At 45.8% G+C, this 20,428-nt stretch overlaps 1 protein-coding gene across 3 annotated transcripts in view; it reads left to right on the forward strand.

Annotated features, from left to right (window-relative positions):
- The first annotated feature begins 11,910 nt into the window (after positions 1-11,910).
- The window catches only part of lmx1al (LIM homeobox transcription factor 1, alpha-like), a 123,090-nt gene continuing 114,572 nt past the window's right edge, over positions 11,911-20,428 (forward strand). For 2 of the 3 annotated variants that reach the window (XM_072248297.1, XM_072248299.1), the window contains exon 1: positions 12,305-12,566. The gene's annotated coding sequence lies outside the window, so the exon portion shown is untranslated. Of the gene's footprint in view, positions 11,977-12,304; positions 12,567-20,428 lie in introns of those variants that run through there. The other variant, XM_072248298.1, reaches the window with a different exon arrangement.

The following is a 20,428-nucleotide window of genomic DNA, read 5'->3' on the forward strand; positions in this document are numbered from 1 at the left end:
ATTCAATTATAAATATCAAACAAAAAATAATTGATTGCAACCCCTTCAAGTCAGTATGTAGTAGATGCACCTTTGGCAGCAATTATAGCCTTGAATCTATGTGGCTAGGACTCTATCAGCTTTGCACATCTGGACACTACAATTTTTCCCCATTCTTCTTTACAAAACTGCTCGAGCTGTATCAGATTGTATGGGGATCATGAGTGAATAGCCCTTTTCAAGTCAGCCGCAAATTCACAACTGGATTGAGGTCTGGACTCTGACTTGGCCATTCCAGGGCATTAACTTTGTTATTTTTAAGCCATTCCTGTATGACTTTGGCTTTATGCTTGGGGTCATTGTCTTGGTGGAAAACAAATCTTCTCCGAAGTCACAGTTCTCTTGCAGACTGCATCAGGTTTTCCTCCAGGATTTCCCTGTATTTTGCTGCATTCATTTTACCCTCTACTTTCACAAGCCTTCCAGGGCCTGCTGCAGTGAAGCATCCCCACGGCGTGATGCAGCCACCGCCATGCTTCACAGTAGGGATGGTGTGTTTTTGAGGACGTGCGGTGTTTAGCTTACACCAGAGCATTTAGTTGATGGCCAAAGAGTTCAACTTTGGTTTCATCAGACCACAAAACCTTCTTCCAGCTGACTTTAAGGTCTCCCAAATGCGTTCTGGCAAACTCCAGCTGAGATTTCATGTGAGTTTTTTCAATAGTGGCTTTCTCTTTGCCACTCTCCCATTAAACTGTGACTGGTGAAGCACCCCGGCAACAGTTGCTGTATGCACAGTCCCTCCCATCTCAGCCTCTGAAGCTTGTAACTCCTCCAGAGTTGTCATAGGTCTCTTGGTGGCCTCCCTCACTAGTCCCCTTCTTGCACGGTCATTCAGTTTTTGAATATGGTCTGCTCTAGGCACATTTACAGTGTGCCATATTCTTTCCATTTCTTGACCTAACTGTACACCAAAGGATATTCATTGACTTGGAAAGTTTCTTGTATCCATTTCTGGACTTGCGCTTTTCAATAACCTTTTTGCGGAGTTGCTTGGAGTGTTCTTTTGTCTTCATGGTGTAGTTTTTGCCTGGATACTGACTCACCAGCAGTTGGGCCTTCCAGATACAGGTGTATTTTAACTATTGAAACACCTTGACTGCACACAGGTCTCCATTTAACTCATTATGAGACTTCTAAAACCAATTGGCTGCACCAGTGATGATTTGGTGTGTCATATTAAGAGGGGTGAATACTTATGCAATTAATTATTTGTTATTTTACACCTTTAATTAATTTAGATCACTTTGTAGAGATCTGTTTTCACTGATATGAAAGAGTCTTTTCTGTTGATCAGTGTCAAAAAAGCCAAATTAATCCACTGTGATTCAATGTTTTAAAACAATAAAACATGAAAACTTCCAAGGGGATGAATACTTTTTATAGGCCCTGTACATTAGCCAGGATTAAAGTTTGTCACGAGCCTTGTGGCATATCAGGCCGGTGCTTATGCCAGTTTCCGTGCTGTGAAGCGGCTGAGAGTACAAGACTCCTCCCGCCCCCCTCCCCGGATAGGACACCAGTCTATCGTGACATTAGCCAGGAGAATGGTAGGGAGTGAGATTTTCAGGACCCTGCTTTTCAGTTCAACCAGCAGCCAAGCCTGACAGCTGTGCTTTCTTAAAGGGATCTGCACTCACTATCTGGATGGTCTGCAGTCCAGGATCTGCCAGTTTTGAGGATCATTGTTGCTTACTGAAGTACCCTTGGCTGTGGCTGCAGTCTTCAGTTGTAATAGTCCTAAACGGGAATATTCCATGATTCCCATTGGAGCTGCACACAAAATTTCTCCACCCTCCAGTGATCTTATTTCCATAATTCAAGAAGGGAAAGAGGCATAAACTGGTGAGTTTCATGTCATTGGTACGGAAACTATTGGAGAGGATTCTTTAGGATAAAGTTTATAAGGGTTTGGAAGACTATTAAAATTAAAGTCAACTAGCATGGTTTCGTGCGGGGCCATTCATGCCATACCAACTTGAGTGATTTTTTCAAGGTGGTGATGAAGGCTGAGCTGTGGATATTCTCTACATCAGGGGCCCCCAACCTTTTTTCACTGTGGACCGGTTTATTATTGACAATATTCTTGCGGACCGGCCGACGCGGGGCGGGGCGGGGGGGAGTAGGGTTGCCAACGGAGAAGAGTAGCAGTCAAATATGTTGTGTTTACCCCGAGAAAGACTACAATGACCATGAAGCCTTGCGCGGGCACCTGTGTGCGCATGCGTGTATGTGCCGATTTTTTTCTACAAATCGTTTTTGACGATTCTGTTCGGGGGGGGTGGTGTTAATCACGACCGGAATATAGGTGATAAGTGGCTAATACACTCAATTTCATTTTTAAAAGGGTTTATCTAATGAATTTAATATTAAACACACAGCGCATATTTTCCTTGCATGAATATAGTTATAAGTCAATTATCGGGGAGGACAGGGGAGCTTGAAGTAAGTATTGAACGAACTTCCAGTAGAAGTGGTAGAGGCAGGTTCGATATTATCATTTAAAGAAAAGTTAGATAGGTATATGGACAGGAAAGGAATGGAGGGTTATGGGCTGAGTGCAGGTCGGTGGGACTAGGTGAGAGTAGCGTTCGGCACAGACTAGAAGGGCAGAGATGGCCTGTTTCCGTGTTGTAATTGTTATATGGTTATATAAGTCAATAGCATCATAACATTTTAAGTAACATTTGGATATTAAACATACAGCACATACTTTCCCCGTATGAACATATAAAATCATTGCAACACACCAATATCGCTGAATCAGTGGGAGCCCTGGGCTTGTTTCCCTGCAACAAGACGGTGCCATCGAGGGGTGGTGGGAGACAGCGATACTCGAAGAGGGTTCCTTATGTCCAGTCTATTCCACAATTTAGTTTTCGTTGCATTCATTGCAGAGATATGTTGGAAATGGAAACAACGTTTTCAGTGCTTTCGTGGCTATCTCAGGATATTTAGCCTTGACTTTGATCCAGAATGCCGGCAGAGATGTTATGTCAAACATACTTTTCAACCCGCCATCATTTGCAAGCTCAAGGAGTTGATCTTCCCGCGCTGACGTGGATGACGCGTGGGTAATGACCTCGCCTGCGTTCAAGCTCAACAGTGCATGACAAGGAATGAGGAAAGGTGCAGCTGACTCATATCGTTTCCTCGCGGCCCGTTAGCACATGCTTTGCGGCCCGGTGGTTGGGGACCGCTGCTCTACATGGATTTTAGCAAGGTCTTTGACAAGGTTTCTCACGGGAGGCTCGTGTAGATGTTTAAGGTGCATGGGATCCAAGGTAAATTGGCAGTCTGAGGACGGAGGAGCAACACCTCATATTCCATCCGGGTAGCATCCAATCTAATGGCATGAAAAATGATTTCTCCTTCCAATTAATTTTCTTTGCCTCCCCTTTCTCTTTTCTTCTATTCCCCACCCTGGAGTCTTAACTCTTTTCCTCACCTTCCTATCACCTCCCTCTGATGCCCCTCCTTCTTCCCTTTCTCCTATGATCCATTCTCCTCTCCTTTCAGATTCCTTCCTCTCCAGCCCTTTCCCTTTCCTACCCACCTGACTTCACCTATCACCTATTAGCTTGTCTTCCTTCCCCTCCCCACCTATTTATTCGGGCATCTTCCCCCTTCCTTTCCAGTCCTGAAGAAGGGTCTCAGCCCAAAACGTTGACTGTTTATTCATATCCATAGATACTGCCTGACTTGCTGAGTTTCTTCAGCATTTTGTGTGTGGTTGCTCTGGAGGGCGTACAGGAGTGAGATATGCCAACTAGCAGAGTGATGCCGCAGCAACAACCTGGCACTCAACGCCAGTAAGATGAAAGAGCTGATTGTGGACTTCAGGAAGGGTCAGACGAAGGAACACATACCAATCCTCATAGAGGGATCAGAAGTGGAGAGAGTGAGCAGCTTCAAGTTCAAGATCTCTGAGGATCTAGCCTGGTCCCAACATATTGATGCAGTTATAAAGAAGGCAAGACAGGGGCTATACTTTATTAGGAGTTTGAAGAGATTTGTCATGTCAACTAATACACTCAAAAACTTCTATAGTTGTACCATGGAGAGCACTCTGACAGGCTGCATCACTGTCTGGCATGGAGGGGCTACTGCACAGGACCGAAAGAAGCTGCAGAAAGTTGTAAATCTAGACAGCTCCATCTCTGGTACTAGCCTACAAGGTACCCAGGACATCTTCAGGGAGCGATGTCTCAAAAAGGCAGCATCCATAATTAAGCACCTTGAGCACCCAGGGCATGCCCTTTTCTCACTGTTACCATCAGGCAGGAGGTACAGAAGCTTGAAGGCACACACTCAGAGATTCAGGAACAGCTTCTTCCTCTCTGCCATCCGATTCCTAAATAGACATTGAATCTTTGGACACTACCTCACTTTTTTTTTAATATACAGTATTTCAGTTTTTGCATTTTTTAAATATCTATTCAATATACATAGTTGATTTGGTTGTTCATTTATTATTATAATTTTTATTTTATTTATAATGATTATTATTTTCTCTGCTAGATTATGCATTGCATGGAACTGCTGCTGCTAATTTAACAAATTTCACATCACATGCCAGTGATAATAAACCTGATTCTGATTCTGATACTGATTTCCAGCATCTGCTGATTTTCTTGTGTTTAGGAGTAAAAGGGTAGCCAGGAAGAGAGTAGGCTCCATTAGAGTTCAGCAGGCCACCTACACCCCAAGCCACAGGAGATGGGAGGGATTTTTAATGATTATTCCTCCTCTATGTTAATTGAGGAGAAATTTGTGGTTGCTCCAGAGATAAAGGGCGCAAGTGCCAATAACACTTGTATTACTAGAGAGGAGTTTTTTTCGGCCTTACAGTGCAGTAAAGTCAGGGCCTGACCAAGTATATCCACAGATCTTGGGAGAGGGTAGAGAATAAATACCAGAGGTCCTTACAGAGATATCTGTTTCATCATTCACCAGTGGTGAACTTCCTGAAGACTGGAAGGTAGCTAAAGTGGTTCCATTGTTTAATGGTAGCAGGTACAAGCCAGAGAACGACAAGCTGATCAGCCTAATTTCAATAGTGGGGAAGTTACTGGAAAGACTTATGCAGGACGGGATATACCAACATTTGAATAGACACAGTCTGCTTAGGAGGAGTCAGCATGGCTTTGTACATTGTAGCCATTTTTCACAAATCTTCCACGGTCCTTTTTTTGCAAAAGTAGCCAAAAAAGTAGATCAGGGTAGAGCAGAGAATATTATCTGTTTGGACCTTAGGAAGGCCTTTGAGGAGGTCCCACATGGCAGTCTGAATGGGAAAGTTTGGTCTCAGGAATCCAGGCGTTATGTGGGTTCAAAATTGGCTTGGAGGCAGGAAGGAGAGGGTGGTGGTTGTAGGCTGTCTTTCAAAATGGAAGCCAGTGACTAGTGACGTGCCACAGGTGACCGTGTTAGAACCCTTGTCATTCGCTATTTACGTAAATGATTTTGATGTGAATGCATACGTCTTGATTAATAATTTTGTGGATGACAAAAAAATTAGGAGCTATTGTTGACAGGGTGAAGAAGGTTATTGTAGATTACAAGGAGATCCTAATCGGTTAAGAAACTGAGTGAAGAGTGGAAAATAGATTTCAATACAGATGCACTTTGCAAAGTCAAATGCAGTGTAGAACCTACACTATGAAAAGTAGGTCTCTGGGGAGTCCGATGGAATAGAAGGATTGCAAGTAGATGGCTCCCTGAAAATGGAGCCACAGGTGGACAGTGTGGTGAAGAAAGCTTTTTGCATGCTGGCGTTCATTAGTCAGGACATTGAGTATAGAAATTGGAATATGATGTGGCAATTGTACAAGATATTAGTGAGACCTTATCTGGAGTACTGTGCTCAGTTTTGGTTACCCTGTTGTAAGAAAGCCATCATTATGCTCAAAAGCAGGTATACAAGAATACTGCAAACTCAAGGATCTGGGTTATCGGAAGAGGATGAGCAGGCTAGGAGACTATGGGTGACCTTACGGAGATGTATAAAATGATGAGGTGCATAGAGGGTGTCAATGCACCAGTCTTTTTTAAGTAAAGGGAATCATAAACTGAAGGGCGTAGGTTTAAAGTGAGACAAGAAAGATTTAAAAGCCACTTGAGAGGCCACTTCATCACACAGAGGGTGATATTTGTGTGGAATGAACTGCCAGAAGAAGTGGTTGAGACAGGTATAATTACAACATTTAATAGACTCCTGGACATGGACATGGTTAGGAAAGGTTAAGAGGGAAATAGGTTAAACACAATCAGATGGCACAAGTTTAGCCAAGATTGCATTGATTGACACTGTGTTGCACTGAATGGACTGCTTTGATGCAATATAACTTGATTAGTCTATCTTCACCGCCCTGTGTAACTGAGATGCCACTTTCAGTAAACTATGTACTTGTGTGTACTCGTGTGTGTGTGTGTGTGTGTGTGTGTGTGTGTGAGTGTGAATGAGTAAATGTGTGTGTCGGAGTATGAATGGATATGTGTATGAGTGGGTAAGTGTGTGTGTGTGTGTGTGTGTGTGTGTGTGTGTGTGTGTACGCACGTGCGTTTGTTGTTGAGATACTTGAACAGAACTGTGAAAATGCTATCCACATCTTGTTCTTGTTATTCTGCATTCCTGAGGGATTGCATTAACTCTCAATACTGGAAATTATGTTGCAGTAAATAAAAATAGACTCAGGGTTTGAACATTCATCGGTGAATTTGTCCAGAAAGTTTGCTTTATATAGAAACATTGAAAATAGGAGCAGGAGTGGCCATTCATCCCTTTGAGCCCTGCTACACCATCCAGTCCCCGTACCTTCTCCCTCCTGACATCTCCTGAGCCCTTTAGTCTCAAGAAAAATCTTAACCCCTTCTTGACTGTATTCAATAACTTGAACTCAGCTGCTTTCAATGGTGTAGAGTTCATTGTTCTCTGAGGCAAGAAGCTTCTCTTCTCTCCAAGTTCTGAATGACTTATCCCTTATCATAAGACTTTGCCCATGACCTTGGACTCCACAAGCATTGGGAAACATCAGGAGCTTCCACAGTATTGCTCCTACTCTACTAAATTCCAGTGAGTATAAACCTCATTTACCTGAACTCTTCTAAGCATCATTCCTGCCATCCCAGCCCTCAGTCTGAACTACACCCCGCACCCCCCCGCCACAGCCAGAACAACCTTCCTCAGATAAGGAGACCGCGATTGCACACAGTACTCAATGTGCGGTGCCACATTGCTTCTGGTACAATTACAAGACACCCCTGCTCCTGTACTAAAATACTCTCATTGTGAAGGCCAGCATGCCATTTGCCTTCTTAATCACCCATTTCAACTGCTTGCTGACCTTCGGTGACTGGTTTGCAAGAACATCCAGATCTTGTTGCACCTCCCCTTTCTCAATGTATTGTCATTCAGATAATACTTTGCCTTCCTGTTATTGCCACCAAAGTAGACCACCTCATATTTAACCAGCCATGTATGTGTCCAATCCTACAAACTATCCAAATCAAACTGCTGTCTGTCACCTTCCCATGCAGTTTTGTGCCTGCAAACTTGGAAGTACTACTTTTAATCCCCTCTTCTGAATCATTAATATATATTGTGACACAAACAAGAGAGGATCTGCAGTTGCTGGAAATCAAAGTAATACACTCAAAATGCTGGAGGATCTCATCAGACCAGGCATCATCTGTGGAAATGAGTAAACAGGCAACGTTTCGAGCCAAAACACTTCATCAGGACTTGAAAAAAGAGATGGGAAGAAGGTGGGATGAAGGGGAGGAAGAAGTACCACGTAGACGATTGGCGAAACCAGGAGAGGGGGAGGGGTGAAGTAAAGAGCAGGGAGGTCATTTGGTGAAAGAGATGAAGGGCTGGAGAAGGGGGAATCTGAAAGGAGAGAAGGCCATGAAAGAAAGAGAAGGGGAGGAGAACCAGAGGGAGGTAAGGAGACAGGGTGAGAGAAGGGAACAGGAATGGGGAATGGTGAAAGGTCAGGGAGGGGGGAGACAATTACTGGAACTGGTCCCCGCCTGTGATACCCCAGCAATCAGCACCTGTTCTTAGAATTAGACATGTTCATTCCTACTCTTTGTCTCCTATCAGTTCTCTGTTGGCATAATAACTGCAATCATAAAGGCTGCACTTTGGTGCTATCTCTCACTGAAGACCTACGCAAAGCTCTGTGAAAGTTCAGACAAATCTCCCCTCATATTCTGCTAGTTAACTCCTCCAAAAAAATGCCAGTATATTTGTCAGGTATGGTTCCCTATTTTGTAAAGGCACAAGGCACCCACATCATTTACAAACGACTCCAACATTTGCATACTCCTTCTGTCAGTTAACCATCTACCCATCTATTTTCCCTCTGTCTCTTAAATAGTGGTGTTACATTAGCCACCCTCTAATCCACTGGAACTGTTCCAGAGTCTAAATATCACTGTAAAATGGTCAGCAAAGTATCCACTAATTACAAGACCACTCCATCTGGTATCTCAGGGCGCAAACTGTTGGCATGGGGAGTTCCAGTCTTCAATCCCCTCTGCTTCCCTCATACCATTCCCTACTATCACAGATTTCCTTCATTTCCTGCTCCTCATTAGACCCCAAGTTCTTTGCATCCTGCTTTGTGTTGTTATATTGTGCTGAGTAACTTCACTGTCCACTCCCTTCCACACTCGGACTCTTCCTACTGACCACCTCTCACTGTTCTCCAGTTTGGTGATTGATTTGATCCACCATGTCTGCCATCTCCCTTTTGAGACACACGAGGTTATAGGTGCTGGAATCTGAGGCAACAAGCAACCTGTTCTGATACAGGGTTTCTGCCCAAAGTGGCGCCAATTCTTTCTCCCCCACAGATGCTGCCAGACCTGCCGGTTTCCTCCTGCAGACTGTTTGCTCATTTCAGATTTGAGGCTTTCTATCCTTTGAGTGTTTCCATTCTCCCTGAATCTGAGTATTAACTCCAAATGTCCCCTTATTACATTACTCATCCAGTTAGCACTTGAAATTCTTAAATAGACATGAAGGAAAATCAGAATCAGGTTTGTTATCACCAGCGTGTGTCATGAAATTTGTTAACTTTGAAGCAGTAGAACAATGCAATACATGATAATATAGAAAAAACCTGAATTACATAAAGGAGTAGGCCATTCGGCCCTTCGAGCCTGCACCGCCATTCAGTATGATCATGGCTGATCATCCAATTCAGAACCCTGTACCAGCCTCCCCCCATACCCCCGATCCCTTTAGCCACAAGGGCCATATCGAACTCTCTCTTAAATATAGCCAATGAACTGGCCTCAACTGTTTCCTGTGGCAGAGAATTCCACAGATTCACCACTTTCTGTGTGAAGAAGTTTTTCCTAATCTCGGTCCTAAAAGGCTTCCCCTTTATCCTCAAACTGTGACCCCTCGTTCTGGACTTCCCCAACATCGGGAACAATCTTCCTGCATCTAGCCTGTCCAATCCCTTTAGAACTTTATACGTCTCAATAAGATCCCCCCTCAATCTTCTAAATTCCAGAGAGTATAAGCCTAGTCGATCCAGTCTTTCATCATATGAAAGTCCTGCCACCCCAGGAATCAATCTGGACTCAATCTATGCATATTAAACTGTTAAATTAAATAAATAGTACAAAATCAGAAATAAAAATTGATGAGGTAGTGTTCATGGTTTCAGTGTCCATTCAGAAATCAGGTGGCAGAGGGGAAGAAGCTGTTTACTGAGTGTGTGTGTGCTCAGGATTCTGTATCTTCTTCCTGATGGTAACAACGAGAAGAGGGCATGTCCTGGTTGTGTCACAATGGGGGCATTGGTAATGGACCCAAATGCAAGACACAAACACTGAAGCACTAGGAACAGGACAAGGATGCAGGACCTGTGCTAGGACTTGGACAAGAAACAGGGAAACCGGACAAGGAACTATGAACTAGGAGCCTGGGCTTGAACCCCGAGCCAGAGACTGGACAAGGACCCAGAACCTGGGTCTTGCCTCGGGCTCAGACTCCAGAACTAGGCGAGGACAAGACGAGGCTACAGGACAGGACATGGCTTGGGTGAGGAACTCCTGGGTAGGGTGAGACACAAGGACAGGTAAAGGCACATGGACAGGACTCAGATAGGACTGGACTAGGCACAAACTGAATGAGGGAATTAAGGAGCACGGAGCCTTGGACTAGAAGAGACAGGAGCATGAAACACAGAGCCGGGCCACCTCCTTGGGAACAGGACGTAGGGCCGGGACTCATACACAGAACACCGAACATGAAGAGACGGATCCCAACACAAGGTAGTGGCAAACAGCCAGACCCACCTAGTGAAGGCGAGGACACAGAGACAGTTTCCAACACTAGGTAGCGGCAAATGGCCAGACCTACCTAGCAAAGGCATGGACACAGAGAGACAATTCCTCACAACAAAAGACAGTTCCTTATCTTGACCTAACAAGGCTCCGGTCTTGCTCTGGCAGAAAACTTCAGTGATACAGGCGGGGTATCCAGGCTAGGTGAGCAGGCAGAGAGTCAAGCAAGGGGGGAAAGACAAGGAGGGGAACAGAGCAGACCAGCAGGGAATCCCTGGTTTGCAGAGGTATTTATGTCGCAGCCCCAAAATGAGAATCATGTGCCTACAACAGAAACTGGGGAAAACCAGAAACCCTGGAATAAGGAGCTATGGACTGGACCATGAACCAGAATATGGACTTCACGGACCGGACCATGACAGGTTGATAGAAGTCCTTAATGATGCCTTACTGAGGCACTGCTCTTGAAGATGTTTTGAAGATACTACAGAGGCTAGTACCCATGTTAGAGATGACTAATTTTACAACATTCTTCAATCATGAGCAGTTGTTCCCCTCCCCCATACCAGACAGTGATGCAGCCTGTCAGAATGCTCTCCACAGTATATCTGTAGAAGTTTTTGAGTGTTTTAGGTGACAAACCAAATCTCCTCAAACTCCTAATGAAATATGGCCACGTCATTCCTTCTTTATAGCTGCATCAATATTCTGTGACCAGCTTAAGTCGTCAGAGATATTGAAACCCAAGAACCTGAAATTGCTCACTCTCTCCACTTTTGATCCCTCTATGAGGATTGTTTTGGAAAATTACCCTATGATGGAAATAAACGTATTCATTTCAAATTAATCTTTGTGACCAGTGAAATTCAAGAGGGACCACTCTCAGCTAAAAATCCAGTTAGGCTCATGAAGAGATGTACAAATACAGGCCCTTTGGCCCATTGAGTCTGCACTGACCATCAACCTGCTTGTTAACAAACAGCAGAAAGTCTGCAGGTGCTGGAAATCAGAAGCAACACACACTGAGAATGCTCGAGGAATCCAGCAAGTCAGGCAGCATCTATGGAAAAGAGTAAATAAGTCCTAAGGAAAGGTTTTGGCCCAAAACGTCGACTGTTTCCTCCTTTCCATACATGCTGTCCGTCCTGCTGAGTTCCTCCAGCTTACTGTGTGAATTGCTTATTAATCCTACACATCATATTTTATGGAATGTTTTCCCACATTCCCATCATTCGCCCCAGATTCTACCTCCCACACACGAGGACGAATTTACAATGACCAATAACCTACCAACCCGGGAACCCTGAGCACCCGGGGGAAAACCCACGACAGCACGGAGAGAAGATGCAAACTTCACACCGACTGTCGGTATTGAACCTGAATGCCCGGCGCTGTCAGTCAGTGGTTCTACCCGCTGTACCGCCTCAGTTAGAAGAACTTGGCCAAAGACACCGCCTCACACAGACGCGGGCGTGCTGTGGCAGTCATGACAGAGATGCAACATCTGGGCTGAGACTGGAGACTTCAGTTCAGTTGCAGCGGGAGCGGGAACACCCCAGGCGCTCTCCCCTCCCCTTCCAGGGACTCGCCGAGAAGCAACCACTGACACTTGTTGCGTGATGCTTACAGGTGTGTGTGTGTGTGTGTGTGTGTGTGTGTGTGTGTGTGTGTGTGTGTGTGTGTGTGTGTGTGTGTGTGTGTGAGAGAGAGAGAGAGAGAGAGAATATGGATGGAGGAAGGAATGTGTGACCTGGCTTTGACCTTGTGTGGATATACATCTGTGCGGGAGCACACTTTACGGTGTTCGGATGAGATGTTTATGCGCCCGTGTTTTGGGGAGGTGGTTTCATTCAGTGGCCCCTTCCCCTGATATTAATCCTCCCGGTCAGACTCTCTGAGAGGCGTTGGTCCCTACTTGAGAAAGGAGGCCGATCTACGAAACGTCACAGGGCGCCAATACTTCCACTGCCCCCTTTAAAAGCGGTGCGTGGGGACTCCCCTCCTCAAACACACCCTGACACAGTGCCGGGAATGCACAGAAGTCAGGTCTCGGGGAAGCCGCCGCCGCCGCCGCCGCTACTGATGTCCGGTAAAGTTCTGGTCACCTGGCCACGCATCTTCCCATAGGAATTTTCCGCGGAGAACAATGGGCGCAGGGAGCGGCGAGCGAATCTCCTCCAACCCCGGCGGGCTACTGATGCTGAGGGACTAGGACGAAGGTGAGAGGCTGCCCCTGCGAGTTCTCTTTGGCACTCGGTGAACACCGTCCCTGTAACTGGCCGGCAAGTGTTAGAGCGCGGTGAAGTGCGAACCGTTTCATTCCACGTGGGAGTTGATTCAAAGGGTCGCGGGTAGTGGCTGGGGCGACGGAGAGACTGACGTTAAGTTTTGTGGAGGCGAGGATTAATTCGCGGAGTCTGGGAGTCGGGGTCAGATTAACTGGTGGTTTTGATGGAAAGTTCAGTATCCGTGTCCTTGGTACCGGTGTTCCGGGTTCTCGGTACCTCACCTGGGTCTGAACCGGTATGCTATGGAATAAGCTCCACAGCCCGGCGTTGATGTCGTGACAGCTGGAACTAACCGCCGGTCTGAGCCCTGATCATTTTGGCTCCGGTCGAAATACATCAGTTCAGTTTAAGAGTTTATGCTGTATCGTTCGCGGTAATATTAAATTAGCACGAGTTTACTGTAAACTGAGCACTCTGCACAGATCCGGATGGATGGATGGGTGGATGCGGGTGTGTGTCTCGTCTCGGGCAGCCATAACCGGGCTAACACAGCACCTGACCGCACAGGGTGGGGAATCCTGCGGACGGCGGGGGAATCTGGTCCTCAGCCGTGTTTTGCCGAATTTGTCTCACCTGTACCGGTGTCTAAGAAGGGACTGCGATGTTTAGGTGTGTGTGTGCGCCCGGTCAAGCTAGTACCCGGGGCACTGGGACCAAGGACTCGGATATTTAACGTTCACCTAAACCACAGTTAATTATTCAGACCCCGGCTCCAACATCTGACGCCGGGTCCCAAATTCCTAGATCATGCGATTCTTCTGATGCCATAAATTGATCTCAGGATCCGGATATTTATTAAATATTCCCGAAAACTCTCCTCAGTTGTCTACAATCTCCTGCACACGGGCCGGCGCTTAAAACCTCTATTCAATAGCTTTGATTAGGAAGATCAGTATTAACTGTGTATGTATTACGCGTGGATTGTCGAGTCACAGAATACAGCACAGAAACTGACCAGTTGTCCCGTCGCGTCCACGCCGACCTTTTTGCCTATCTGCTTCCTCGCATTGGAACCATATCCTGACATCCATATCCCATTAATACCTTTCTCTCAGATAGAGTGGGTGTGGAGAGGATGTTTCCTATAGTGCGGGAATCCCGGACCAGAAGGCACAGTCTCCGAATAGTGATGAGGAAAGCAACACACAACACACATCAAAGTTGCTGGTGAACGCAGCAGGCCAGGCAGCATCTCTAGGAAGAGGTACAGTCGACATCTCGGCCCGAAACGACGACTGTACCTCTTCCTAGAGATGCTGCCTGGCCTGCTGCGTTCACCAGCAACTTTGATGTGCGTTGCTTCAATTTCCAGCATCTGCAGAATTCCTCGTGCTTAAGTGATGAGGAAAACTTATTTTGCCAGAAGCTGGTGAATCGTTTGGATTCTTTACCACAGATGGCTGTGCAGACGGTTCATTGTGTATACAGTATTTAAAGCAGCGGCTGATAAGTTCTTGATCATGGGTTATGGGGAGAAGGCAGGCGAATGAGGTTGACAGCGAAAATAAGTCAACCATAATGGAAGAACGGAGCAGACTCGATGGGCTGAATAGCCTATCACTTGGTTTCAATAAGTACATTTAATGTCAGAGAAATGTATAGAATATACATCCTGAAATTCTTTTTCTTCGCAAACAGCCACAAAAAAAAGGAATGCCCCAAAGAATGAATGACAGTTAAATGGCCCTTCCCAATTCTGTTCTATGTCTAGTGGACATGGTCTTAAATGCTTAGTTTAGTCAAGAGTGTGTCTAAACGTCTCCATATCTGACTCCACCACCTCCATTGGCAGCGAGTTCCACGTATCAATCGCTCTTTTGGGTTAAAAACACTTTCCCCTCACATTCTCTTAAAGTTCCTTCCTCTCACACTAATTCCTGATTTTGACACTCACCCTGAGAAATATCTATATTTCCATTACATTTAGGATTAATTCCGTATTAAATACTTCTGATACAAAATGTTTATCTAGTTGCTAAAATGTCTGTCGAAACATGTACTAGGTAATTATATTAGCTCATTCTATCAATATATTTAGATTAGAATAAATAGGTGTTTCCAGAACGAGGGGCCACAGTTTGAGAATAGAGGGGAAGCCTTTTAGGACCGAGATTAGGAAAAACTACTTCACACAGAGAGTGGTGAATCTGTGGAATTCTCTGCCACAGGAAACAGTTGAGGCCAGTTCATTGGCTATATTTAAGAGGGAGTTAGATATGGCCCTTGTGGCTATGGGGGTCAGGGGGTATGGAGGGAAGGCTGGGGCGGGGTTCTGAGTTGGATGATCAGCCATGATCATAATAAATGGCGGTGCAGGCTCGAAGGGCCGAATGGCCTACTCCTGCACCTATTTTCTATGTTTCTATATCAGATCGAATTACATTAAGGCAGATTATAAAGTCATTTATTTAATACTGTATTTTTATTTGAATCCGTACACCGGTATCCTCTGTATTTGGTTGTGGTTTATTTTTATCCCAATATCTTCCGTCTCTCCTCTCTCGGGTCCCTTTCTCCGGCGCCGGCCCAGTCGCTGCCTCCGAACGGGAGCCTCAACGCACCGCGATGGTTTGCCAGGGAGGCAATACCTGGGGGGGGCGGGGGGGGGGGGTGGTCGGTGAACAACCTCAAACACCGTAACATGATCATCCGGAATTATCTTTACCAGCCGATACAATCATACCTGACTCCAAAGAGCGATGGTTGCAAATAGGAAACTGGAGGACGAGGAATTATTTCCCCGAGAGTGTGAGAAATGGTCAGGGCGCGATTTGAATTTTACTCTGTGCTGGGCACATTTACTCAGTGCAGGGGCCAAGGAGGAAGAGAGACTTCCTGAATGAGTTTAGGGTAACAATTGTCAAAGGTTTAAAGGCATATAAAAGGCTCATTAACTGTTCGTTGACCGTGTGCGACTTGTTTTGTCAGAACAATGTCAAGTATCACAAAGTCACAAACACGCGCAGCGCATTTTCGTGCGTAATTTATATTGAATCATAGAATACTACAGCATAGAAACAGGATCTTCGGCCCATCTAGTCCGTGCAGGGCATTAATCTGCTTAGACTCATCGATCTGCCCTCTATACCCCTTCCATCCAGGTACTTATCCAATTTTCTCTTAAATGTTAAAATCGACCCCACATCCACCACTTCCGCTGGCAGTTCTTTCCACACTCTCACCACCCCGAGTGAAGAAGTTCCCTTAAACATTTCACCTTTCACACTTAACCCCTGACCTCTAGTTGTGTCTCACCCAACCTCTGTTAAAACCCTACTTGCATTTACCCTATCTACCCCCTCATAATGTTCTCTATCTCTATCCAATTTCCCCTCAGTCTTTTACATTCTAGGGAATAGTAGTAGGCAGCCGTCGATCCCAGGAGATCATGGGTTTGCGCATCTGGTGGACTGTATCCTCTCCAGGGCGCAAGCCTGGGTGGGAAGGTTTGAAGAACCAGCTGTTGCCCATGCAGCAGGTTCCCCCTCTCCAAGTCACTGATGTAGTCCAAGGGAAGGGCAAGCAACGATACAGCTTGGCACCAGTGTTGTCACAGAGGTTGCCAGAGTGAAGTTGTAAACAGTATCAAACTGCCTTAAGGACCCTGGCTCCGGATTTCTTCCTCTGGGTTTACTCCCGAAGCCTTTCCCATGGGTGGGTATGGCCGCAAGGCAGTGCAAGTTGAAAATCAGAGTTTTCTTTCTCCTAGGCGGGCTGCCGTCCAAGGCTGACGAGCCCCACCTGCCCGATCTAGGGAATAAAGTACTAACTTATTCAATCTTTCAGTAAAACTCAGGCTCTCAAGTCTCAGCAACATCCTTGTAAATTCTCTCTGCACTCGTACAATCTTACTTACATCTTTCCTGTAGGTAGGTGACCAAACCTAGACACAATAGTCCAAATTAGGCCTCACCAATGTCTTATACAATTTTAATATATCATCTAATCTCCTGTGCTCAAATCATTGATTTATGAAAACGATTATGTCAACAGCTTTAAGGACCCTATCTACCTGTGACGCCACTTCCAAAGAATTATGGATCTGTATTCACTCTACCACACTCCTCAGTGCCCTACCGCTCACTGTGTAAGACCTACCCTGGTTGGTCCTCCCAAAGTGCAACACCTCAAACTTGCCTACATTAAATTTCATAGCCCATTCTTCAGCCTGCTGTTCCAGCCGGTCCGGATCCTGCTGCAAGCTTTCCTCGCTGCCCACTAAACCCCCAGTCTTGCTGCTCTGCACAAAATTGTTGATCCAGTTAATCACATTATCATCCAGATTATTGATACAGATGACGACACCCAGCACCCAGAACCGATCTCTACGGCACTCCACTAGTTACAGACCTCCAGTCAGAGAGGCAGCCATCGACCACCACTCTCTGGCTTCTCCTGCGAAGCCAATCTCTGATCAAATTTACTAGCTCATCTTGAATGCCGAGTGATTGAGGTTCCATGACCAATCTCCCATGCGGGACCTTGTCAAAAGCCTTGCTAAAGTCCATGTAGACAACAACTGCTGCTTTGCCTTCATCAACTTTCCTGGTAACTTTACCACTGCCGTCTACACCCCCCCCCCCCAACCAATCTCTACAAGGATCTCTCCCTCCATAAATCTCTAGTCCATCCATCATTCTCCACTAATCTCCCTGCCGGCATTTATCACTGCAAGCGGCGGAAGTGCTACATCTGCCCATTTTCCTCATCCCTCATCTCCATTAAGGGCCCCCCTCAAACAGTCCTTCCAGATGAGGTAAGACTTCACCTGCAAATCTGTTGGGGTCATCTATTGTATCCAGTTCTCCCTGATGCGGTCTCCTCTACACTGGTGAGACCCATCGTAGACTGGAAGACCACGTCAACCACCTTTGCTGCATCCACTAAAAAAGCAGGCTTTCCCAGTGGTCAACCATTTTAGTTACGATACCCATTCCCATTCTGACATGTCAGTCCATAGCCTCCTCTTCTGCCATGGTGAGGCCTCTGTGAGGTTGGAGGAGCAACACCTTATATTCTGTTTGGGTAGCCTCCAACCTGATGGCATAAACTACAATTTCTCCAACTTCCATAAAGTTTCCCCTTCCCTCTTCTTCATTTCCCCGCCTTCTTGCTTCTCCTCACCCACCTATCACCCTCTTCCCCCGCCCCATGCCCCTCCTCATTCCCTTTCTCCCATGGCCCACTCTCCTCTCCTATCAGATTCCTTCTTCTTCAGCCCTTAACTTTTTCTACCTATCAGCTTCCATCTTCTTACTTCATCCCCTTCCTGTCACCCGTTGCAGATATGGCTGAAGTGCGGAGTGAGAGACACTGAAGCGGGTCGATATTTCACAGACTTAACGCTAGGCCAAACAGGGCCATTGACTAAAACGCTCAAATGGAAAATGAAGCCGACACTGTTGCTGAAAAGAACTGAAAATAAGACAAATACTGCTAGTCTTCAGAGCCAGTTAACTCGACAGCCCAATTTCTCAGGCAAGGCGGAATGCAGATAACCAAGTGTAGCTATGTCCGAGTCTCGACAAATACTACGACGGAATGAATGGAGTTAAATACTATCACAATGAAGTAATAATTAGCTGACACATGCCTATTCACGAGCGCAATTGCAGAATCTGCTGTGCTGCCGAATTGGTGGCTGTGACAGGGCTCCCTCTCTAGGCGCAGCCCCTGAGGCGCCACAGAATTGTGTCTGCTGGAAGTCCCGAATGAGGGACTTGTCCAAGATGTCCTCCAGTGATGCCGATGAATAAGTGCCATGGTGTGCACTGCCAATATCGGAGACAAGGACTTCCATGTAGAGACAGAAACAAGACATTAGACAGAGGTAGCTCGACCAAGTGACACCGTGAGACAAACCATTCTCAAAATGAGGACCCTCAGATTGGAGCTAATCCGGTATCTGCTTCAACAATAAAACTAACAGAATCCGAACATCAAAATAAACTTAAATAGAAAGCACCAGGAAACCACATTGCAAAGAGCGAGTCGCTCGAGAAAACCACAAGAAACTCTAAAAACATTACTAACTGGTAAGCAACAATTAACCAATTCAGGTGATCTAAAAACCTCAGAGCCAAATGCTTTCTGATGCCCTGCACAGGCCTGAAGAAGTCACAACAGGACCTCCCTCCCTATAGCTGGCACTTGAAGGCCCTGGAAGACCTGAAAACTCGAGAGACCTGGGGAACTTGAGAAGGAGGCATGGGGAACTCGAGGCAGGGAGACTTGGGGATCCAGAGAGACTGAGACCTGGGAACCCCAACAGACTGAGATCAAGAAACCTCAGGTGGGGCTGAGAGGGAGGCATGGGAGTCCTCAAGATGGGGAGGACTTTGAAAAACCCTAAACACGTTGAATAAGTCTTGGAAACAATCGGAACAATAAAAACCTTGGGAACATAGAGAAAAGTCATTGAGCGAGATTTGAAAAGCTTCCTTCTCTAGGTTTCAAGTTTCATGTTTTCAATGTTTCCCAGTGTTTTATCTTTCACAAATTTTTTTCAGAGACAATTAGGATATACTCAGTTTTACAGATCAAGACAGCATAGACAGGTTCCTTTCATTGCAAAACTAGCTGGTTCTCTGTAGACCTGTTTAATTTGTTAAATGGAAGTTCAATGTCCCCAGTCTGTACCATGACTTTCAGCAAGAGGTTAAGATACTCTTGATAGGGTTACTTCACCTGTGTATTTGCACACTCCAGCCAGGGATCAGCTTTTAGAGAAGGGTTCTTCCAGAATTTACACTACTGACTTGAATGGTGATTTGTTGAATCAATTGGTAAGCTTGCTTGAAGCGCTCCTTTGTTATGCAGACCTGAGTCACGGGACCACAAAGCTGGGAACCTGGGTACTTGTGACGTGAAAGCTTGGTATGGATACCGGAGAGACTCAACGTAGACTAGAGAAGCTGTATATGTAGAGTCAGGACATGCACTCAGAAACAAGGCACTCTCTCCTCAAGCCACCGATATCAATCCATCACTGTTCAAACTTTGCTGGGTCCATTACTTGGCAAGGTCATTCTGTCATGATGGAGACCGAAACAAGAGTTTATACATAGGAATTCCAACGGAACATTGTTGTCTCAACGAAACACTCGGACCAATGAATCTCATGGCCGAGGTCAGCTGCTCTCTCTCTCTGCTGGGTCCATCTTTGTGTTTTGGTTCGAGACTTGCTGTCACTCGATGCGGATACGGCCCAAGTACGGAGTGAGAAACCCTGAAGCAGGTCGATAGTTCACAGACTTTAATGCGGACAGTGTTAAAGGGAAAAAGAAAACAAAATAGGGCCGTTGACTAAAACACTCAAATGGAAAATGAAGCCCACACTGCGGCTGAAAAGAACAACTAACGATAAAACGAATACCCTTAGTCTTCAGAGTTAGTTGACTCAGCATTCCAATATCTCAGGCAAGGCTGAATGCAGATAACGAAGCGTAGCTACGTCCAGGTCTCGACAAATACTATGACGGAACGAATGGAGTTAAGTACTATCACAATGAAGTAATAGCAACACACATAAAAGTTGCTGGTGAACGCAGCAGGCCAAGCAGCATCTGTAGGAAGAGGTACAGTCGACGTTTTGGGCCTAGACCCTTCGTCAGGACTAACTGTAAGAAGAGATAGTAAGAGATTTGAAAGGGGGAGGGGGAGATCCAAAATGATAGGAGAAGACAGGAGGGGGAGGGATGGAGCTAAGAGCTGGAAAGTTGATTGGCAAAAGGGATATGAGAGGATCATGGAACAGGAGGCCTAGGGAGAAAGAAAGGGGGAGGGGGGAAGCC

This window comes from Mobula birostris, chromosome 32 (assembly GCF_030028105.1).
Source record: "Mobula birostris isolate sMobBir1 chromosome 32, sMobBir1.hap1, whole genome shotgun sequence".
Lineage (NCBI taxonomy): Eukaryota > Metazoa > Chordata > Chondrichthyes > Myliobatiformes > Myliobatidae > Mobula > Mobula birostris.